This window comes from Eucalyptus grandis, chromosome 6 (assembly GCF_016545825.1).
Source record: "Eucalyptus grandis isolate ANBG69807.140 chromosome 6, ASM1654582v1, whole genome shotgun sequence".
NCBI classification, from domain to species: Eukaryota; Viridiplantae; Streptophyta; class Magnoliopsida; order Myrtales; family Myrtaceae; genus Eucalyptus; species Eucalyptus grandis.
In genome coordinates, this window is record NC_052617.1 from 15,583,610 (window position 1) to 15,609,429 (window position 25,820).

Consider the following 25,820-nt stretch of genomic DNA (forward strand, 5'->3'; position numbering starts at 1 on the left):
TCTTAGCACCAGAACAACCCACATAAATTAGAGTTACGAGATTCAGTTGCCAGAATCTTGCCTGGACACAAGCTTAATCCTTAATATCAATCTTCTTACCTTTCCCAATTACGTAAAATTTCTGCAGGTACTCGCGCTAGCTTAACACAATAATCACACGCCCCAACTTGTTCATCCAAGATTAATTACAACATAAAAAACGTCAAATCATATTCATGAAACTCAGAAAAGATTTCCTGGAAAGTCCAATAATTGCTATCATACAACTCTTATTTCTCAAAATGGAGGATGTTAACTACAAGCATCAATAGGAGGTCCGCCACGGTCAAAAGGTTCAAAACAAAAGGCAATAAAGTTTCTAGACAGTCAACCACTAGAAGCCTCCATTGAGGTTAGTAAATTAGACGAAACGGGCACCCCAACTTAAAGGCCACATCATAATTCACAACTGTTGAAATCAACAGAGAAACAAAACACTATTGAAGTCAGTAAGAGACCTTCAAGCCATCTTAAATGGGTTCTTTAACTGCAACCAATGGTCTATGAAGGAGCAATCGGTCTGACAGTGTCTTAATATCTTCACAGTTAAATTGTGGAACTCGGGACTCGGGTCCATCGAGGTCACTTATTCTCCTGCATGACAAGATCAAATAGGGAACCTCATTAGATCGACAGCATTTTAAAGAAAGGAGAGATGAGATTGAAATGCCTAACTTCTATACTGGCAAGTCAGATAAATTCTTCGAAAGTGCAATTGCTATTTGCTAAGGGAATCAGCCCTAGCAATCCACTTGATTGAACAGCCTTGATGACAAAAATTCATAGATTGAATTTGTTAGACGCAAATTGCGCAACCCCAAGATCTCCATAACCAGAACAAGAACATGCATAATTGAGTAGAAAGATTAATGCACCTGTTTTGGGATCCATCGAACATAAAGCGGAAGCATAAAAAGGATTATCCACATATATCAAGGGGATCCACGCATCAAGTCATTCTCCTCTATTGCCCTCCATATCACTAGCTCAATGAGGCGGCCCCCCTCACGTTTAGCGTTAGGTAAACACCCCTTAGGTGAGGATACATGTGAGAATTAGGGTTAGAGGAGAGACTTAAGCACTATTTATAGAGTTTTCAGCCCTCCCCCCTCATTACGGCCCGTGCTCAACTCGACCCACACTAGCCAGCCCATATTAGACTAGTTAAGAAACCTTCTATCTCTCTTTAGACCAACCCTGTTTTACGATAACCGTAAAAACAATAAATTACAATATCAATTAATTTAGTCCACATTAGAAAAACTCTAACATTCTCCCACTTGGACTATATTAATTGAAATCGTACTGTATATGCGCACATTTGGTCCAGAGATAATTCTTAATAGTCAATCATGTCCCATAAAGTCTTAAACACCGAATCATGGCGGTAACTGCATGTATACACACAGAGCCTTCCATGGTCACGAATGTTCTCAACTTTATTGATATGGATTCAATATGGTAGTGTGTCAAATGGATAACATCTCTCATAAAGAGACGTCATTTGTCAGTCACTATTCTCTTACCTTAGGTGTCACAAAAAAACTTGTGCCACTAGAGAATGCTTTATGGTTCCAATGAACCCACATATGTCTTGTCCTTATGGTTAACCTTTCTTTATGTATCACAAGACATATGCACAAGGTTAATAACCGGATGCCCGGATGCCCGGATGCCCCTAGCCTTCACTCAAGGTCTATACAATCCCTTGAGACTTTATCAATATGTATTCAACATAATAATAACACATTCAAAATATTTTATTGAATGCAAAAGTTGATACATATTAAACCGTTACTAAGTGTAACGAACCACATATGTGAACTTTATCAGAGTAAAGCCAAAATAGCTCCCACTAAACAACGGTATCCGAAGATACTCCTAGGCCCATGTTAACGATATGTTACTAAAATATACATGAGCGTAGGCCTTTAGTTTGTGGATCTGCAACCACATTACCTGTGAAAATATGTTATATCATAAGTCACATTTCTGTACCATTTCTTTATGGTCAAAAATATCTGACCACCATATATTTAGACCCCTTGAGACATCTGTAGTAAATAAATAATACTACAAATTTGTTATCTCAATACAACCGTATGGGTCTATCCATCAAGTTAAAACGATCAATTCCGTCATAAGGTTTTGGAGCCTAATAGCCTAAGTAACAACCTAAAAGAATGTTACTAACACTGCATACATAGTAGAAGATAACAAATAACTTTATTTACTACACTTCCTACTAACATAAATCTGTATTCCATTATTGATTGCATGTCATCAGAACAGCCAGCAAAGTTTACATCTAAATACTCTACTAACTGCAAGAATTGAACATGTCTATAAATTAGCATATAATCTCTTGTCTTCTTTAAGTACCTTAAAACCTTCTTGACAGCAACCCAGTGATCATGTCCTGGATTTGACCGATATCTGCCTAGAAGTCCCGTTACAAAGACAACATTTAGTCTAGTGCAAATTCGAGCATACATTATACTTTTAAGTGCACTGACACAAGGTACACCGTTTAATTAGATTTTCTCAATATCTAAACAAGGACAATGTGATAGATTTAGTCCATCACATTTAACAACAGGAGCAATTCCTGGCTTGTAATGATGTATATTGAATATTTCCAATATACAATCAGCAAATGTCCTCTCGAGAAAATCTAATATAATATGGCAAAAACAATTCTTACAGACCTCGCATTGTCTCAAGGTCACAACTTGTAAGCAAAATATTATGTACATAAAGTATGAGAAAAATAAATTTCTTCCCACCGACTTTGCAGTATATTGAATTACTTTATTCCCAATTGAACAAAATAACAACACTATGAAACTTTAATAATATTGTCTGAAACTTGCTTAAGACCATGAATTAGAACTTTTCGTCTACACACAAGTTTACTTGAATCTGCTGCAAAATCATCCAGTTGCACAATATAGATTTTGTATCTATTTGGCGTAACTTTATATCAAAATAAATTATTAATGCAACATTCACTCTGAAAGAATCTTTTAAAGAAATAGTTATTTCTTTAATATAAACAATCCACCCCTCTTTCAAAGTGAAAACTTTAGTTACCAATTTGGCTTTAAATTCCACAATTTTTCTTTGAAATTCTTTTAATTTTGTACGCCAATTTGCAACTAATGAACTTGTAATCTTTAGGCAAGTAAGTTAGTTTCCAAACACTATGATGTTTCATAGATTGTATATCGCCTTTTATGGCATCTAATCACATATTTGATTGAGAATAAGAAACGACATTTATAAATATGTCATTACATCAACCATATAGTGGATATTGTAATTATGCTATCACAAATAGATTATATAGTCTGATGGTATAACTGATTGTTTTTCCTTAACAAATCTCCTTAATAAAGCTGCAACCACTTCATTCTGCACTTGAGAGGTTTAAAAAATTTCATTATAAACTATATCAAGAATAGTACCTTGAACCTCAACAAGTTTAGTTTATGGTACAGAAGATTCCATAATTATCTATATAAGTAAAGACAAAAACATAGTAACCTCCATCATACTATTATCTTTAATAATCTGAGAGCAACTATCCTCTACAATTACGTCAATATTTAGAAATTTTAGAGTATATGATTCCATAATTCTTGTACCTTCTTTAGGGTCATAAAATCAATACCCCTTTTGTATATGAAAAAATTTCTTTTATAATATCAGCCCACAAAAGACCAGATAAATTAGTCTTACTAATCATACTCATCACCATGTTCAATATGGTGCATTTATGCCTTTCGCCCAAATCTTTTTGTCAGAATTTTCAGGTATAGTAATTAAATTACCACCCCAGAATCTACCAAGTATTTGACAAATGACCATTTAAGTTATTTCGCATTGTCATACTTGCCAAAATACTCATTGCCACTATTAAACCTGACAACCTTTTAATCATATACGAGATGTATATATCATTAAGACTTAAACACAATTTTTGCAAATGTGTCCTAATTTCAATATTAGACAAGACATAATTTCAAGCAACTAAGGCTTCCATCATTTTATAGCAGTGCAGTCCGTAGGCAAACCTCTTTTCAAGTGTTCCAGAATAGAACGCTTCATGGACAATAAGAAAATTCAATTGCTCTTTTCTCAAGCAACAAATCATATGTCCACAACTTAAAATTTGAAGCAGTAAAAAACCTCAATGATGACGGAATTACCATTTACAGAAAAGATGACTGAAAAACAAGCAGTATATAATTAGCATCATGTGAGCATTGTGTAACTTGACGTACAAGTACACATCCAGAGAGTTACATGCAAAATCACATAATTACCTTTGGGCAGAATACATGACATGCAATTGTACACTCCCCACATGATAAGGGTTATGAGAATATGTTCCAATTCTTCATGAATTCATCACCTTTGGGCATATGAATCACTAGAATCAGTCACTCCTCCACCACACTATCATGTATCCCTCCATGAACTAATACACAATCACCTCCTTTGGGAGTATGATTACGCATTAGACCAGGAGACATCCCAATCATCATACGAGACCGAAATTTCTCGAACCCAATCAAGCGTGCCACTTTGGCGGTCACTACTCAATTGAATCATTAAAATTCTCTCATACTAGGGATATACACTTTACTCCTCACATACACCATATATATGTGATTTTAACTTTAGTGATAGGGGCATCATATAACCAAAATCACATATCATGCTAATTACATTGCTTTATTCATTAATAAAAAATTAATCATATATATATATATATATATATATATATATATATATATATTGATCATAGTAACACAAGAAACTTCTCATAACAGAGAATAAAACATCTCTTATGCACCCAATTACATATTACTAGAACAACATAAAAATAATGCTAATATATAATATCTCTCACAAATTAACATCAATAGTAATATAGGGTACACCAAATCGACAAGCTTGACAGCTGATCCATTATCACTCATGAATTCATAAGGCAAAAATGACTCCAAGGCCAACAACTAATTTATTAATCAATTTTAGGTAACAAATATCATTACTTCAACCAAAGGGCCTATTAATTGAGTCAAACTAGAGAACCAAATATCTAAAATTTAACAGTAGATACTATTGCTCTGTATAAATATTGTCATACTCCTTAACCATAAAAATATTCAACTTGATAGACATTAATAAGTGACTAGATGAGTTCATGTACAATATGCAGTAACTTAATTGACATGCATTACCCACATTCAGCATATGTGTTAATCAGTACATCAGTTTGTCACGAGTCATTAAGTCGTCTATCATTCAAAGATTACCAGTGTGTAAAGAAGTATACTTTAGTAACAAAAGTTTCATAATCTTTATTGTTTCTCATCAGCTCAATACATAGCTCAAATGCAATCTCATATGAATTGTATCACATTAAGCCAACTTCAGTTCACAATAAAGTTTGATTTTTGTTGATGAATCACACATTTTTATTATGTGATAACATACTAGTAACTCATCACCTGTATTTCCAAAATCACAGAAAATACAAGAAAAATACACAAAAATACACTAAAAATACACGTATTTAGGATTCTATATGCAATTTCACATCAATAAAACTATCAAACATATAAAATAAATATACCACAAGATAGGAAACCACCATACGAGTCCAACGCCGCCAACCACACACCAAAATAAGCCCCCACGCGCCTGCACGCGCCTCCTGAGTGCGCGGCGCGTGGGGCTCACGCGCTGTGCGCGTTCGACGCCCAGGCGGCGCTTGGCCGCGCGTGGGGGCGCGTGCGGTATCCCCCGGCGACCCGCCGCCGACCCTCTTGCTCATCTCGTCTCCCTCAATCCAAATTTGTGATTTAATGTAATTTTCATTGAACAAAAAATCTCGAAAATCACAAATTATGGCAAGATCAATACCAATTAGGGCTAATCCATACAAATTAGGGTAGATCCGTACAAATTATGGTAAATCCGTACAAATTAGGGCAAAACCAATTGCGTTTGAGTTCTAGGGTTATGGTTGCTCTAATACCACATGTTAGACGCAAATTGCGCAACCCCAAGATCTCCATAACCAGAACAAGAACATGCATAATTGAGTAGAAAGATTAACGCACCTGTTTTGGGATCCATCGAACATAAAGCGGAAGCATAAAAAGGATTACCCACATATATCAAGGGGATCCACGCATCAAGTCCTTCTCCTCTATTGCCCTCCATATAACTAGCTCAATGAGGCGGCCCCCCTCACGTTTAGCGTTAGGTAAACGCCCCTTAGGTGATGATACATGTGAGAATTAGGGTTAGAGGAGAGATTTGAACACTATTTATAGAGTTTTCAGCCAGTCCCCCTCATTACGGGCCATGCTCAACTCGGCCCACACTAGCCAGCCCATATTAGACTAGTTAAGAAACCTTCTATCTCTCTTTAGACCAACCCTGTTTTACGATAACCGTAAAAACAGTAAATTACAATATCAATTAATTTAGTCCACATTAGAAAAACTCTAACAGAATTATCTCAGGGGTATATCTATATAGACCGACTCAAGAGGTGAAGAAGCATTGAGCCTAACAATATGTTGAGATATTGTCAACTTCTGAATAAAATCCGGTATCTTCCCCACAAACTTATTACCACTGAGTCGCCTACAGTGCATTAAACAACAAGGTTCATATGAAGAAGAAAGAATAGGAGTATCTAAATATATTAGGAGAGTGTATGGAAAGTGCAAACTAACGGGTCCTGCAATGCCGTCAATTCAGCAAATTGAGGCAGCTCCCTGGTGAAATTATCTGACGTAAAGTGCCTGAAACAAGAAAACCGAATGGTCCCACATTGGTTAATAGAAGTTGGATGCTGATATCTCAACCGATCACTCCAACTGATAAAATTCCCAAGCTAGATACAACATCATCAGCGAATACAAAGTGGATGCCTAACACAGGAATTTGCATCAAGAGGCTCAAATTTGATGTAACTGGGACAAGTTCCCGAGCTCCATACGAAGAGGTCCAAAAAGCCGAATGATCTCGATGACTCTGAGCAGAATAAGAAAGTTAATTTTCTCAAGCGGCGGGATGGGTGATCACTTACGATTTCCAGAGTGTGGATATGGTTGCTAGCTCCGTCGGGATTGGACCAGTCAATCGGTTTCCGAGTAGGGAACTGCACCCACATCATCGCGTTTCCCCCCAATCAAATAGAAGATACACTTGCGGTTCAGAGAGAGAGATAGAGGGAGAGAGAACATACATGCTGAGCAACTTCGTATAGCCCCATTCTTTAGGATTTGAACCGCTCAGGTAGTTGCGGGTGACGTCACTGTTTACAGGAGATTGAGAACTCTGTTTTCACGGGACAAAAGGTCTTGCTCTGTTTTTTACTTAAAAAACCTAGGATAATTAATGAATGGCGTGCGATAAAGGGGAGAGCAGCATCAGAATTCTCAAAATGCCCCTACTATCAGAGTTAGAGGGACTAGAATAATCATCTCTTTGTTATTCAATCGTGATTCTTGAGTTTAACACTAACATAGATTGCTAATATATAACTCATTTTATCATATATTTATCTGTATTTTAATACCGCTTTCATGATTATAATTACGTGTTAAGCATATAACATGTGATTATATTGAATAAATATCATTTTCCTAATTATTATCACTTGTTGACAAAAAAAAATAGTAATTATCAATGATGAGTGTAATACCTCATAGATATATATTATGAAAATAACATTAAAAATGTTGGCTATATACATCTATCTATATTATACATATTAATTATCGATTCTAAATGATAATATTCTTTGAAAATGGGCTCACGACAGAAAAGGTGCTTTTTGAAGCAAATGAATATATAGCTAATGCGAAAAGCATGCCTCGCTCAAAGCACAACCTTGCCATGTATTTGTCTTGAATGACTTATGTAATGAGGATAGACTAGCATTAGAATTTTCGTATTACCCCGACAATTAAAGTTAGAGGGAATATAACAATTATCGCTTTGATATTCAATCGTGATTTTGAGTTTAACACTCCGTCAATCACTCAAAACATTTTGACTTAAAAATCAGCTTTTCCTTACAAAATACTAATACGGTGCAAAGATAATTGGTTTGATGTTTATCATGTTAGCCAGTTGATATCAAAATCTAGTTAGCAATCTATGATCATAAAATTCATGAAATCGAGAGAGACATGTTGCTGACATGGGAAACGGTGGTGTTGTTGAAGTTTCGGCAGGAGACGACAATGGTAGTTGCATTAATCACTTTGTTGTTGCCCTATCCACACTACACTAGATGATCTGCATTGAAATTGCAGCCCGTTTTCCCTAACGTTGCTGTTTTCCTTTCAACGCATCTACCGAAAGAGAAAAGAGCAGCCGAAGTTAGACTCATGGACAAGGCAAGGGAAAAGTGCCAAAAAGTCATAAACCTTTTGTCTTTGTGCCGATTTAATTCTAAACCTTTTTGGTGCCGATTTAGTCCTAAACATTTTTATGTTGTGTCAATTCAGTCCTTTCCAGCCAATTTTGATCGGATTTTACCGACTGGACACTAGCCAACCGATGTGATCCGATCGGCACTTATGTGGACAACTTTTAACAATATTTTAATATTTTTGATTTTTTGATTTTTGATTATTTTTCTTTTTCTTTTTTTTTTTTTTTTGTTTCTTCCCTCTTCTTCCTCCAAATGGTTGCGGGACCTCAGTGACCGACCAAAGGCGATGGCTGCCAAGGTCGAGGTCGACCTCGTCGGCCACCTCGCCAGATCTGGCGAGGGTCGAGCCTCGCCCATGGTCGGCAAGGCTCGACCTCGCCACATCCGACGAAGACGAGCCTAACCACCTAGGCCTCGAGGGCCGAGGTGAGCCTCACCACCCAAGCCTCGAGGGTCGGCAAGGACGAGCCCCACCAGCTCGCCGCAAGGCTAGCTCTTCCCGCTCCATTCCTCGATCCCACCTCGCCCTAGAAATTTCCTCCCTCCGCTCATCGTCGTCATCTCTAGGGTTTTACAGGAGCTCAAGGGTGTCCTCAGTCGCGTGACTCCGGCCCGCCACCCGGTTTCCCGCGGCGATGATCCATTGGGCGAGGCTCGACCCTTGCCAAATCCAGCGAGGGCGAGGATCGACCCTTGCCAAATCCAGCGAGGACGAGCCTTGCCACCCAGCGTGAGGCCGCCCTTGTGACCACTGGCAAGGTGGCCGGCGAGGTCGACCTCGACCTCGCGGGCCATCACCTCCGGCCGGTCATTGAGGTCCCATGACCAACTAGACAAAGAAGAGGGAAGAGAAAAAGAAGAAAAAAAAACATAGAGACATTAAATTGGCACAAATCAAAATATTAAAATATTAAAAATTATTAAAAGTTATCCACGTCGCCGATTAGGCCACGTCAACCGACCGGCATCCAAAGAAAATTCGACCAAAATTGACCAAAAATGACTAAATTGGTATAACGTTAAAAATTTTAGAACTAAATCGGCACAAAGACAAAAGGTTTATGACTTTTTTGGCACTTTTTCTAGGCACAGGATATGCGTGGGTATTGCGTGGGGCTTGGCATATGTTCATGAAGAATGTGCATAGAGACATTAAAGCTACTAATGTTTTACTGGATAAGGATCTCAACCATAAAATATCATATTTTAGTTTAGCAAAGCTTGAGAGGAGGACAACACAAATTAGCACCAAGATCGCTGGAAGTTAGTAAGTTTCTAGTGTTTTGTTTCCGTTTACCCAATTTAGAGCCAATGACAACATAAAAGCATGGTATAGATACATTTAGTTTGATTAAGAAAAGTGAGTTGAATGGAGCTTTGTGGTTTATTCACATCATCCCAAAGCATGGAGCTCAGGCTTAATCACAAAGTTTTATGCCAGTCCCACCAATCTTCACGTTAGTTAGGAAAAAAAAATGTTAATTATGTCACATACTCTGCCATAATGACCGGGCAGGGGGCGGACCGGCCTCTTTCTTTTCCTTTCCTTTTATTCTCCCACTTGGGCCTGGCCCAGCCCAACCCAGTACTTTTTTTTATTTCACCCAGGCCCGGCCTTCTCGTCTTCTCTAGCTTCCTTCCCTTTGTCCAGAACGTTGGCTGAAGAGAGGGGGGAGACAGAGAGGACGGCACGGAAAAAGAGACCAGAAGATGCGGAAGGCGACCGTCTCGTCGGAGTTGGTGGTCGGGGTAGGCCAGCAACGACGGCTGGCAAAGGACGAGGCGGCGCGCGCCCGCTTGAGGGGTTAGAGAGCGCTGGCTTGGGGGATTTTCAAGGGGGCTCGAGACAGAGCTGAGAGAGGGAGAGCAACCGAGAGAGCTAGGGCCAGAGAGCGAAGAGTGAGGTCGTGAGTGAAGGGCCTCCTCCGGTAGCCACCGCGCCTGGACCTAGGCCGCTGACCCTCGCCGACGCGCGCATCTATCGAGCTCACCCACCTTTTGCCGCCTCCGACCCGGATAGGGGCCCTTGGCCGACCCCCTGCTTGTGTCCTGTTTTGCCCCATTTCGGGCTCGCCGGACCAGGCTTTGTCGTTGTCCAGTTCATGCGAGTCCCGGCCCTGTCGGTTCCATGCTCCGCCGTTTTTGGTCCTTGCTTGATGATTGTTGGGAGTCTGTCGCTAATCTGATTTTTGATTGTTCTGGGGCTCAGTTGACTCATCCCATGTGTTCGACGTAATGCCTGAACTAGATTTACGTTGGTTTTCTCAGTTGACCCCCTCTTACTTGGTTTGCCTACAGGGAATATATACTTCTGATGTCGACAAATTCCTTGAACTGGTCTTTGAAACGTCGACCTTTTGGAAGTATCCGAAGGGCGGGGATTTGGTCAAATGGTTCAAGTAAGAGCAATGTTTCGACAAAAAGAAGAATAAGAGCAATGTAATTTTCAACTTGGAGTAACCATTCGTGAATGGGTAATACACTTGTCTCCATTGATGGAGACTTAGACATGTTAATATACATGCAACCATTCGGAATGGGACGTGCTAAGGTGCAAAATGTTCCACCACGGTACAACTCTATTGAGGTTAAAAAAATCAGTTTTTGAATAAATCTTGTGGGGCTATCATATCCGAATTTCATATTTGAATATGTATAAATCTTCTTTTTGTGTAAACTTTTGCTTTTATAAGGGATAGTTGTCAGAAAAATTCGTCAATCAATCACACCGTATCAATTCAATTTTAAAGTTTTCAATTTGATTAATTTAATTCTAAATATTTTAATAAATATTTAATATAGTTATTTCAGTTAATTTTGGCTTGAAATTATTGAGGTTGATAATTTTTTTCCATTTTTTTTAATTTTATGAATTTTTCCTTTGTTTTTTCTTTTCCTTCATTTCCTTCATTTCTTTTTGTTTTTTATTTATTATTATTATTATTTATTTTTTTTTGGCTCATGGCCGATCACTTACCAAGGCCATGCCTGCCTAGATCTAGGCAAAGTCATCGCGACCCTTACAAGGCAAGTCTCACTTGTGGCTGAAGAGCATGGCCCTCGCTTGTGGCTGATGTTGGTTGCCAACCATTGCCGGGACCGGTCACAAGCAAAGAAGAAAAGAAAAGGAAAAAAATCATAAAATTGAAAAAAAAATGTAAAAATGGTCATTTGTGGTGAGAAAAAGGGGGCACGGTAATGACATTGATTCTACCATTGATAGAGGACGATAAAGTAATTGTGGAAGGGGGTTGATGCACTTGATGCCTCCTTGAAACAACGCTTCAGATTGCAAGCGACTCTTCATCGGATGGTCAATGATTTTCTAGCTTATGCTAATTTATCTGGTTGGAGTATAAAGGACGCACTATGTAACCTTCTTGTGCTGATTTGATAGATTCAAAATGGTTTAGTCACAGAAGGAAGTTTTCTTACATGAGACATAAATTGAATTTGAATCATCATTTCCGATTTGAGAAGCAAGGTTGGTTCTTAGTCATATAAGAAAAAGATTTTCCTCTCGAATTCTTCACTACCACTACGGTTCACTTGACAGATGAAGCAAGCTTGGTGCACTAAAGCAATTAGATACATGTACCTTATTGAAGACAATCATTCCCTCAATTTAGTGGCTCCATATCCTTTATCCATGGATGCCACATCTGTAATGGGTTGTTAATGAGGTTAAGTCTGATGTTCGCAATTATTGGAATATTTAAATAATAAGCCACGCATTCATGTAACAATATAAACTTTTAAAATGATTGGCAATAAAGGTCTGAGTAGGGCTATTTTCTTAAAAAATGAATCGAAGTGGACCTTATCTCAAAAACGCTTGAAGTAGGGCCATTTTCTTAAATAAATAAATAAATAAGCTCAAAGTAGACTTTATCTCAAATAAAAACCTGAATTGGTTAATTTAATTTCAATTAAAGGTTTGAGTTCATTGACCAGCTTGCACGTGTGGCTCACGTACCATTTATGTGCAGCTCATGTGCGATTTACATGCCACTCATGAGCGACTCACGTGTGATTTACGTGTTACCCCATCTGATTCATGTGTGATTTATGTTAGCGACCTTAAGGAGACAATAACGAAGAACCATCAAAGAACCTCAATTGCTAAGAGAAATTTGCAAAGAGAAGAAGATACAACACAAGAACATGTTGAGATCAAATGAAACACCCACCTTATTTTAGCAACTTACGATGACTTCAAACTCGTCCATTCCCCATTATAATATGGATTTGAGCCAACAAGCAAGCAATTTCTCAGAATTTTTTATATGTGAAAAACAATAGTTAATGGTAAGCAGCCATAATAAAAAAAAAAAAAAAAAAAAAAAAAAGACAAAAGAAAGCTATCATATATTCATTGTATTGAGCTCACAAAGTCTCTCTTATGTTCATATGCTGCAAATTAGGAAAATTTGAGCTTGGACCTTTCAAATTGGATATTCTCCTGGACGCGTATAAAACCACTCCATCACCTAATATTAACATCCCTTCTACCTTTTCGCAATAAAACACAATCTTACAAGATCATAGGAGACAAAGAACAATTGCACATGATCAAATGCTCAAAACTCCTTCTAGTTTGTCAACAAAGATATGGTTGAAGGAATAGGTCCCTCATAGATGTGCCTTGAATGTCCTTGAAAACTTAATGCCATAATATAAGAACAACTTTCAAGTATCTCATAAATCATGCAAATAAATCTTTTTGGCCTTAATTGAGAAGAATTGAGATACACACAATATTGTAATTTTGATCCAATTCCTGATAATATCATGTATCTTTCCTATTAATGTTCTTCCATCTATATGACTGCAAGTGGTCTATAATCAAAATCCCCTAGAGGCAATTCAGTATGTTGAGCAATAAAAAGTATTTTGATGTCACTTACAAATCTTCTAATTTCTTTGGATTGCCAAAGGAATCGTGTATTGTTCCATTGAAAACATTAGTTAGAAGGCTGCAAAAACAAAACTAGGAATTAGGAATACTGAAGGATCAAGTCTCAATGCGTAAGTGGACATAAGATAGTAAAAAGGTGCATTTTCATCTCCCCAAATAAAGAGAAACTTCATTTCAATTTAAGCAGGAAGATTGGAGTTAGAACTTTTATTTCATAATCTCGCAATCAAGAGAGCTCACGAACATCAAGAAAGGACTTCTGAAATGTGTTATCTGGACAAAAGTGTGATAATTAATGTACTCCAATTTACTTACAGTCTTGTTGAGTGGCTCAAGTTTCCAAGTTTGGCTCAAGGGTGCCTTCAAGTAAATTGTCCTCTAATACACTATCATTGCCATAAATTTATCACCATCAGGTCTAGCACATTCTCAATACGAAGGTATGTGATTTATAGTGAGAATTACCAAAAAAGTCTTAAATTTATTGTAATTATGTCAATTCAATCCATCCCTGTGCTAATGTGGACATTGACCAAGGACAGGCTGGCCGGTGAACACTAAAGTGGCAATTTTTTAATATATATATTCTATTTTTTTTTTGGAATTTTTTTTCCCTTTCTTCTCCTTCCTCGCGGGCCAGCCGGCGAGGTCGGGCCTCACTGCCACCGGCGAAGGCGAGCCTCGCCTGGACGATGAGGCCGCCGTCGCTAGACCCGGTGACAACTACCTCGCCGGCCACTAGTAGGGCTCACCCCGCCGGTTACTAACAAAGGCGAGCCTCGCCAAAGGATTAGCTGAGGCGACCGTCGCTAGTCACCGGGTGAGGCTTGCCTTCACCAAAGGGCCGACGAGGTGGCAGTCGCTATATCTAGCAAGGCCAAGCCGGTGGCTGGTGGGGCGAGCTCGCCGGCCCTTGCCCCGACCGGCTAGAGGAAGGAGAAGAAGGGGAAAAAATTCAAAAAATTGAAAAAAATTGATTTTTTTAAAGATATTAAAAAATTTCCAAATTAGTGTTCGCCGGCCGGCATCCCGGCCGACGTCCATGTTAGCGCCTGGCCGGCCAATTTTGGCCGGATAGACTGAATTGGCACAATTGTAAAAGATTTATGACTAAATTGGCCCAAATAAAAAATAGTTTAAGACTGAATTGACACAATTGCAATATGTTTAGGACTTTTTGGTAATTCTCTCATGATTTATAGCAAGTCTTATAGCTCCTTGGGAATGCCACTTATGTGATTTTCAAGTGTTGACGTGAAGCAGCAAAGTGAAGACTAAAGTATGCTTCTTTTCAAACTCCTAATTAAATTGTGATAATGATCCACAATGTATGATAAGTTTAACTTATTGAATGGTAAGTGATATCTTAGTGAGAGTTGTGGGGAGCGATCCACTTATGTAGTTACGAGTGAGGTCTCTGCTTGCAAAGAATGCTCACTTTAGAACTTCTACAATTCTCAAGCAATAGTTTGTCAAAATTCTAACAAATTAGTTGATTTAGACTCCTACGAATGCTACATTTCTCAAACAAATGCATGCTTAAGAAAATTGATAACCATGTGCTTATGAAATATCATTCAACAATTACGAAAAACAATGTCAATAATAAGATGAGGTGGAACCAGAATAGTCTTCACTCAACTCATAAAATGCTTTTCCGTGATTTCCTCACAAAAATAAAGAAACATTGCCCATCATACATATTCAAGTCCTTTGGCCTATTTACCTTTTATATGGGAAGATCTCATGCAGTCAAGTCTAACTCACATTTTTGTTTGGTAAGTGAGGTTGTAGAATTCATCAGGAAAAATCATTGTCAAATTAAGTCTATTTAGTTCGCTGTGAAACAAAGAAGATACTTAGAGAAACAAAAATAAATTGTTGGTTCATACATACATCATTGTGACATGACAAACTATGCTATTAATGAAGGCACTGTTGCAAGTCATGCTCTTCTAAGTACTTATTTTACTTGGCATGTTTTATAGATAAGTACAAAATGCTTTGGAGCCAGAGGTAGCGCCCCTTGGTTAAGATGATTAAAATTGGCTTGACCTTAAGTAAGAAAGGGTTATTCAATCTTAGGATTGTAGAGTGTAGAGCAATGAGTATAGTTTAGAACCCATTGATCGGATGTCCTACTAGCTTTATGTACAAGCTATTAGGGATGATTTTGTCACGTCCCAGTAGTGCTGGCAAAGTATAACCATGTCCAACTATAATGAGAAAGACAACTTTCCAAGAGTATAAACGGGCTTCTACATAAGAGATACTAAGAAAATTTTAGATAGGGAGATCATTTTCCCAAAAAGGAATCGAAGTGGACCTTATCTCAAATAAGGATCTAAAATTGGGCCATATTTTTCAAAGGAGAGCCCAGGGTAGACATTGACTAAAAAAAACCCGAATCGGTTAATGTAATCTCAAATATAAGCCCAAACTCATCGACAAGTTTGCACATGCCACTCATGTGCGACTCACGTGCAATTTACACGTGACCTCACGTATACCTCACGTGAGAGTTATGTCTGATATCTTGGCATTTAGTTCTTTATCAAGTAGCACATTTGTTGCTTTTTTGTTCCTATGAACAATTTTCAATCTAGATTTCTCATGAAGCGAATCCCCTTGCTATTCCTAAACATATTTTCTTTCTTGTGGCCCAGTCCAACTCAATCTATTACTCATCTCGTCCTAGGAAGAGAAAGAAAGTTAAGTTGAATGCTCATTAATAACATATTAATTAACTTAGGCAAAATCATCTTTTACCAAAAAGTGTACAAGAGATGCTATTGTTCTCCAGATATGCATAAAATGGTAACAATTGATTTCCTTCAATGCACAACCGTAAAGCTATACAAAATTTGGGTGTTGGAGAGCATATATCATGCCTATCTCATTGAGAAATTCATGATTGCCTTGCTTTGATTTAGATGAAAATTGCTTCACAACAATCATAGCTCCATTCAGTAGTATTCCCTGAGATTAATTATACAATCATAACCGATCATATTGTATTTCGTTAAAAAAAAATGATTAGCTTGACAAGATCTAGGTTGGTAAGTCTAAAACAAAGACACATACTGAATTTATCTGACACTTCTTTCACATTGAATGGAGGATGAAGTTATAAACATATTGTGAATTACCTTGTAAGGTGGATCAACCCTCATTCACCAATCTTGTTCATAGAGTTGAAGTTACCCATACCAGCTCTAATTTGTCTTAAAGTGAAATGGCTGATCTGGAGATCTAATCCACGTTATTTTGGGGGGAAAAAACCAAGGTGTATAATAGGAAAGTCATAATAATAATCAAAGGAAAAGCACAATTCTACAAACAAACTCTAAATGATTCACCTATATGCCCATGCCTCATAAAAATGCAATCCTAGTTACAAGAAAGAAAAAAAGGCCAACTTTTGTGGCGTCATAGTTTACTTATAAGAATTCCATAAAAAATACACAATAAGTAAACAAATATAGTCTTGAATTAAGCGTCATATTTCTACGATGAATCAAAGAGTGACAGATTTTTGCGTGAGCATATATGTTAGTATGATAATCTCACCTGAATCTTCAACTTCTCTATTGCCTAAGAATCCTCTTAGCCAAATGACTAGTAATATCAAAACAAGGAGAACCATTGAAGCTGTCACAATTCCAATGATTACTCTAACTGATAGTATAGGGCTTCCAACATTAAAGTTTACAAGCAAGAAAAAAAGATAGATTTCTACACGAATGTTTCAATGAAAACATGAGAAAAAAATGATAGAGATCTGTGCATTTAGCATTCTCACTGCAATAGCAGAAATAAGTAGCTCACAAGTACCTCTATCTTAACATGATTCCCTTCTCTAACCAATATAAACGAATCTCCAAAAAAATTTAAAGAATTATTATCATTATAATTATTATTAAAAAGAAGAAGAAGAAGAAGAAAGAGGGCAAAGCGAGACTGGGCGGGGGCGGCCCGACCTCTTTCCTTTCTTTTCCGTTTTCTCCCCACCTGGGCCTGGTCCAGCCCAACCCATTCGTTTTTTTTTTTTTTTTTTAACCCCCAGGCTTGGCTTTCTCGTTTTCTCTGGCTCCGTTCCTCCTGTCTCGAACGTTGGCCGAAGAGATGGGGAGAAAGAGAGGAGGGCGAGCTTCTCATCGGAGTTGGCGGTTGGGGGCAGGCCAGCAACGACAGCTGGCACAGGACGAGGTCACGCGCGCCCGCTTGAGGGGTTAAAGGGGGTGGTTTGGGGATTTTTAAGGGGGCTCGAGCGAGAGCGAGAGAGGGAGAGAGAGGGAGAGCAACGAGAGAGCGAGGACCAGAGAGCGAAGAGTGAGTGTCGTGAGTGAAGGGCCTACTCCGCGCCTGGACCTCGGCCGCCGAGCCCGCCGACGCGCGCGCCTCTCCCTACAGTAGGACTCGGTGCCTTTCTTTTTCATTTGTCACGGGCCGTGTCGATTTCCCAAGGATCCAGGTTGGGAGGCATGCGAGGCGATCGGACGTAGCCCGATCTATCGAGCTCCCCCACCGTTCGCCGCCCCCGAGCCAGGTAGGCAGTTCGTGCGAGTCCCGGCGCTGTCGGTTCTGTGTTCGGCAGTTTTTGGTTTTTGCTTTTTGATTGTTGAGAGTCTGGCGCGAATCCGAGTTCTCTCCCATCTGAGGTGCAGTGGAACATGAACGAGTGTGCAGTGGAAGAAGGCCGTTCTGTGGCTCCCCTCTCAGTTGACTCACCCCATGTGTTCGCGTAATGCCTGAACTAGATTTGCATTGGTTTTCTTGGCTTTTGGTCAGCGTTTGTTGGTGGTCGGAGGAGGTTACTCACGGCAGGTGTCGATGTGGTCGCCCGAGGAACGGACGGCGTGGACGAGAGGGTCCAGGGTGTTGCCGGAGGTGCAGTCAGTGGCCGGCCATCATGGCTGTCCGTGGAGGCCACGGTTTGGTGGTTTGGGCGTTCGCGTTCGGTGGCAGCGGCTAAAGTCGCTGTGACCGGTGATGATGATCGAACATGGTGGCCAACGGTGGAGGGAACGAGCGTATTTTTTGATTGACTGCAAAACATAATGTCACAGCTGGAGTTGTAATGTTCTTGAATCAGTAAGCAAATCTTTGGGTGTTCTGGGCTTGCTCGAAGAAGAAGACGTTGAGAAGCAGAAGTTGGAATCTTGGGAACGAGAAGTCGTGGAGGGGGTGGTCAAGAGTAGTGAGTTTTGTGGGCTTAGTTAGGCATAGTAATATATAGAATTATAGAATATCATAATTGAGAGATCTGCTCCAATCCCAATTAGTGAGGTTGAGGTTAGTTGAGAGCTTGTCGAACACTTATGGCAAGGCAAAGGTTTAAGGGTTGTGATGGTCACACCCTAGTGCAAGATCTTCTCCCTTAAATTTAAGAGAACTCGTGCCGCAACAAGTGTTGATAGTGGTTTGTGAGTTATCGGCATTCTCTAGAGATCCATGTTTGAAGACGCTCGATCCCTAGTAGCTTGGTTAATTCTAAGATCGTGTTGCATTACTTTTTAGTCATACGGAAAAGATATTTCCTCCCCGATTCTTAAATATAATGGTTCACCTGATCATTCGCTTAGGAGATGAAGCGAGCTTGGTGGATCAACACAATCTGGATTCATAAATCCTATTAAAAGGTAATCCTTCCCTCCATTTAGTCTCTTCATGTCCTTTTCACCTGCACACCAATCTAAGCTGTATGTAATAGATTGTTAAAGGGGTTCAGGTTTGATGTTCACAATAAATGTTATGTGGAGGATCGATTGTCTAGGGATACATTGTGAGAGAGTGTTTGAGCTTTTGTTTTAGATATATTGATCTCGAAGATACATTAGTCGATTAATCCTAAAGGAACGGCGCGATGAATTTACATGTTTTGTAACGTCCCATACACACGTACCATCAATGGGATGTTTGTAGAGGAGCATGCCAGGATTCCACTAGGACAGTGTAAATCCCAACATGCTCAGGCCATTTCCCAATTCATCCCTAATTACTCAGGGATGATTATTAAATGTCCCAAACGGGCACGAAAATTGTCCCAATCTGCATGGTTTCGTGAAGTGAGGGAAGACATCAATTTTAACTTTTTGAAGCTCACCATCGTTGGAGTTTAACATGGAACTTTCAAAGCTCAGCTGCTGAATTTAATTGCATTTGTCGACAAGTCTTGTGCATGATGGGTCGTGCGTGGAACGGAGACAGAAGAGGCCACGTGAGTCCAAAGCAAAGAAATGTATTTGCCGTAGAGTACAAAGCCCTCCTCGCTTGAGTGACTTATTGGGATCTGCCTGGAGTAACCTTTATTTTAACTTTTCTCATATCCTTTGCGATGCATGCGGTTTGACTTTTTGTTCAATTTTAAATACTCGGAACTTTCGTAATATAAAATATGTTTTTGCAACATAAATTAGAATATAATTTTTTTTTTCAAAATTTTTGAAAATTGGAGTTTTGTTTTGCATTTCCAAGCGTCTGTTCTACATATGTTATTTTTGAGGCATTACTTTTCAGGTCATTGTTATCATTCCCGGACTAGTTAGAAAGCTTTTATGAGCAGCTTGAGTAAGGGCGAAGTAAGTTTGACTTTGAATAATGTGTTTCACATATATTCCAATTTGAATGGGTGAGACACTTTGTCTACATAGATAGAGACTTAGATATGTTATTATGCAAGTAACCGTATATGAAAGGGATAGGCTAAGGTGCAAAATATTCCACCACTGTACAACTCTATTAGTATATGAATAAGTCTTGTGGGGGCTATTATACCGTCCACGTGTCTGAAATTTATACATGTATGAATTTTTGTTTTTTAACCACTTTGACAAGATAGGTTTTTCGAGAAATAATTATTCAAAAATTCTTAAACTTACCAGACAATAGCTAATTTGATTATAAACTTTTCAATTTGATCAATTTATTCTAAAACATTTTGATGATGATTTTCTAATATAGTTCTTTTGACCACATTTTAACCTAGAATTGCTTACATGACAATTTAGTCAACACCGGTTGTCTATGCAGCATGACTGGTATTAGTGTGGATAATATTTTTATTTTATTTCTTTTAAATTTTCTAAATGTTAGCTTTTTTTCTTTTTCCCTTTCTTTATTTTCTTTTTTGATAGCTATCTTCGGCCATTGATAGAGGAGGATGAAACTACTATGGGACGGGTTGATGAGTTTGATGCCTCCATGAAACAAAGTTTCAATTTATGAGCAACTCTTCTCTGGACATTCAATGATTTTCTTGCTAATGCTAATTTATCTAGCAAGAGTACAAAGGGACGCCAACGCACTACATTTACTTCTTGTGCTAATTTGCCTGACTCTAAATAGGTTAGTTATAGAAGAAAGATTTCTCTTATGATACACAATCGGTTATTAAATTTGGGTCATCCTTTTCGAACAAGAAGCAAGCTTGATTTGACTGACTTTAAATGGGCAGCCACGTCAGCGCCGGTTGACCAATGTTGGCTGAAAAGACTGAACTTGCATAATTTCAAAAGATTTAGGATTCAATTGGTAAAATAATAATAATAATAATAATAATAATAATAATAATAATAATAATAATAATAATAATAATAATAATAATAATAATAATAATAATAATAATAATAATAATAAGTTTATGATTGAATTTGTACAATTGCAAAGGATTTATGACTTTTTTGATCATTTTTCCCAAGAATTTCTCTTAGCAAATGCAAATTTTTTCTATCTTTAGTGTGGATGATTGAAAAACAATATGAAAAGAGGGAAAAAGAAATTAAAAGACTTTTATTGGATAAATCGGCGATATGAAAAAGGTTAATACACAAGAAGAGTTGGATAAAAGCTTAGCAGCTCCATTCTGGATGAATATCCCCACAATTGATTCACACATCACTCTCTCACTCTCACATCGAGATGTATAAGAGCAAAGAGTCTTTGTCCATTCTCCCTCTTTCGTGAAGACCACTCTCAAGAGCAAAGAGTCTTTGTCCATTCTTCCTCGATCGTGAATCTTTGTCCATTCTTCCTCTTTCGTGAAGACCACTCTCAAGAGGAAAGAGTCTTTGTCCATTCTTCCTCTTTCGTGAAGACCACTCTCTCTCTCTCTCTCTCTCTCTCTCTCTCTCTCTCTCTCTCTCTCTGTTGAAGGTAAATTTGTGGTTCTTGGAAATTTGTGATCCAAGAAAGTTATTATGCAAGAAAAGTTGAACCAAAGCTCACTCAATTCTGGATGAATATTCATACATTTGAGGAAGACTTGAGGTCATCCCTCTCGCTCTCAAACATCACTCTTGCTCTTACATGCAAACATACAAGAGCAAAAAGTCTTCGTCCCCCTCTCTCACTAGGTTGAAGGCAAATATGTGGTTGATGAAAGTTATTACGCAAGAATAGTTGAACCAAAGCTCACTCAATTCTAGATGAATATTCATACATTTGAGGAAGACTTGTGGTCGTCTCTCTCACTCTCAGACACCACTCTCGCTCTCACATGAAAACATACAAGAGCAAAAAGTCTTCATCCCCTCTCCCTTTTTTCGTACATAAATGCATGAAGTTAGATTGTTCACTTAACAATTATCTCTCTCTTGCTCCCTCGCTTAGCCAAGTTTTGTTTTCACACACTCCAATTAAAGAGCGAGAGATCTCTCTCTCTGCGTTGAGCTCGAGATTGAAAGGATGACGATTCTCTTCTCGGTTCGATGTCTCTTCTCTGTGCTTGTTCTTCTCCACGCTACTAACTTTGCTGCCACCGCCACTCTTCTTCCCCCAGATGAAGGTGAAAAAAAAAGACCCACCGATCTTTTATTGCTTTCATTGTACTGTTCCTTTACCTTTTGGGCTCCGACGTACACCGAGTTTTTTTTTTTTTATTTATTTGTGCTTGTTTTTCATACATATATTCAACCTCAAGTACACGTGAATCTGACATCATTTGTGCTTGTTTTGCATGATATACTGCTGTTCCTACGACTTGTCGGCTCTTTTCTCTTTCAGTGCATGCTCTAAAAGAAATAACAGAGACGTTAGGGAAATCGAACTGGAATTTCAGTGCAGACCCATGCGATGGAGAGAGTGAATGGGGCAACATCGTCACCTGCGAAAATTTCACCGACGCCCACAACAACATCACCGCTCCCCACATCACCAGCATGTCTCTTTCTCTCAATTTCATGAATTTTACCATCATAGATTCCTAGCTAGACTTTGATATTAATCACACGATTGCATGCAAATTTTTTTATCTTTTTATAGATCGACTGAATTGAATCTCTTTGCACTACATTAGTATTTCATCGAAAAAAAATTAGCCGATTGTCTAGTCGAAATTTAGTGATAATACATGAATAATTTATCATATTAAAATTACTCATGAAGTAATTTATGAGCATAATATTAATTGTTCACGGTATGATTATATAAATTTTCATAATTTTAATTAATACAATCACATATTATGTGAATGGAATTTAATTATATAAATTATATTTTTAATGATAAATGGAAGTGTTAAACTCAAAGATCATGATTGAATATCAATGTGATGAGAGTTATATTTCCTCTGACTTTAATTGTAGGGTTAATTTCAGAATTTTAATGCTATTCTCTTCTTATTACGTATGTTATTCATACTAATACATGGTAGGGTTGTGCTTTGAATGATGCGTGATTTTCACATCAACTATATATTTATTTGCTTTAAAAGAAACCTTCTTTTTTGAGGCAATTTTTGAAGATTTTTTTTTTCATTTAGAATCAGCTGAGATTTATGTATGTATATCAGTAGATGTAATATAGCCATTTGGTAACATCATTTTGATGCCTAGTTTTTAAGTAAAGCTAGAATAAAGCCTTCGTGTCGTTGCGAAAACAGATATTTTCAGGAGCAGTCTCTAAACGGCACTCTCCCGCCCCGACTATTCAGATTGCCTTACCTCGACTACTTGTAAGCACTCTCTCTCTCTCTCCATTTCCCCTTTCTCCATTTTCGATCTTCTTCTTCTACTTCATCCTCTCTCTCTATAAACAGTGATGTCTCCCGCAACTATCTGAACGGCACAATTCCTAAAGAATGGGGCTCTACGAATTTGTACTACATGTATGCTCTCTCTCTCTCTCTCTCTCTCTCTCTCTCTCTCTCTCTCTATTGCGAGTGTATGTTCTATTGATTGATTGGGGGAAACGCGATGATGTGGGTGCAGTTCCCTATTGGGAAACCGATTGACTGGTCCAATCCCGAAGGAGCTGGGAAACATATCCGCACTAGAAGTTTTGTAAGTGACCCCTCATCCCGGCGCTCGCGTTTGGCCTCTTCGCTGTTTTAAATTTGATTGATGTTTCAAGATTTTAACTTTCTCATTCTGCTCAGAGACGTCGAGAGCAATTGGCTTTATGGACCTCTTCCTCCAGAGCTCGGGAACTTGTCCATGTTATATCGATTGTGAGTCTCTTGTCGCAAATTTCTGTGTTAGGCATCGAGTTTTTATTCGCTGATGATTTTGTATCTGGCGAGGGAATTTTATCCATTGGCGTGATCTGTTGAGAGATCAGCATTCGGGTTCTGTTAACCAACGTGTTGTCATGGGTTTTTCTTGTTTCAGGTGCCTCACATCAAATAATTTCACGGGGGAGCTGCCTCAAACAATTTTTAACTTAACGGATTTGGATTACCTGTTAGTTTCCAGTATCCACAAACACAGCTAGTATTTACACATTTCTGTTCTTTCTTCTTCATATGAATTTTGTTGTTTAATGCATTGTAGGCAACTTGGTGATAATCAGTTCACGGGAAAGATACCCAAATTTATTAAGAACTTGACAAATCTCAGAACTCTGTAAGGCCTAATGCTTCTTCACCTTTTAAGTCGGTCTATAAAGATATCCCCCAAGATAATTCCATCTATGAATTGTATTGTCAGGGTAATTCAAGGAAGTGGATTGCAAGGGCCGATTCCCTCTGAGATCGCAGATTTAGAGAGATTGTCCGTCTTGTAAGTTTGGCATTTCGATCTGATCTCTCTTTCTTTGAGATGTTATCAATCAAATAAAGCTCCCTATTTGATTTTGATGTGCAGGAGATTAAGTGACCTCGATGGACCCGAGTCCCCAGTTCCAAAACTTGGGTGTCGATATATTGAGACACTGTGAGAGCGATGTTCCTTCGCAGATAGTTTACTTAATGCAAAAGAGCCAAATCGTCTTAGCAATGTGATAAATATCAGTGCTAATTTCTTATAGGATTCTGAGGAGCTGCAATCTCATGGGAGAGCTACCTGCTTATCTAGCAAAAATGACAAACCTAAAAACATTGTGAGTTGAAAACGGCTTTTCCCTTTTGCTATTCCAAGCTGAACAAATAATTTTACCCTTAAGGAGTGAAATTTCTACTAGTTTTGTTTGACTGTTGATTGTAGTTAAAGAACCAATTTAAGATGGCTTGAAGGTCCCTTACTGCTTCAATGGTGTTTTGATATTTTCTGTTGATATTGCTGAATCGTGAATGATGTGGCATTTAAATTCTTGGTGATTGTGGCCTCCGCTGTAGAATATACAGTTTCAGGCAGAAGTATATGGACCTTTACTCTCTCTGAGAATTTGTGGAACTACTATCAACAGTTCTAAAAGCTCAAGCTATTAGATGAAAGCATGATTTGTTATTTAAACATTCTAACACTCTCTTTGTTTTTACTTTTCCAGGAGTAGAAACCAAAGAAGTCTTACCTTGGTTGTGGTGCCCATTTCATCTAATTTACTTTTACTTTGATCTGTTATCTTAACTTTTTAAGAGCATTAATGCAAAATGGAGGCTTCTGGTGGTTGATTGTCTGGAAACTTTCCTTTCAGTGGTTTACATTCTCGAATCTGAGCCCTACAATATATCTAACTGGAGTTTTATGCTTGACTGTTGTACACTTGTCAGCCATAACATTCATAGTTCAAACGAAGGCATGGCTTTAAATGCATCTTTATACAAGACAATTCTTCTTGTTCATCCGGTCAACTCTGTAAGATTTTATAAATGCTACTTTTAAAAGCAACTTTTTGCCATTCTGTTATTTCTCCGTTTGTTTTGTAGAAAACATTTTCCAGCGTTTGGTTTGCTTAGGAAAATGAGTCAATGAAAAATGTTTTCAAAGTCAACCAAAAATCTGCATCTAAATTCAGGAAATGATTTCCCTTTTTTGAAAAAGTCGAAACACATTTTCCAAAACATGACTAGATATCAGCGCTTTAACCTGCAACTCTTCGCTTGGACACAGGAACCCCAATGCCTGGTTCTTGGTCCTCAGCTTTCAGGACCAGGTCATCAACGCCCGGGCCTGGTCCATCGAGGTGGGCTCGAGGCCTTGGTGCCCAGGCCAAATGCCTTGGCACTCGAGCCCG

The 25,820-nt window shown here is 38.4% G+C and overlaps 1 pseudogene; it reads left to right on the top strand.

Annotated features, from left to right (window-relative positions):
- The window catches only part of LOC104431428, a 99,071-nt pseudogene that overhangs the window by 62,712 nt on the left and 10,539 nt on the right, over window positions 1-25,820 (top strand).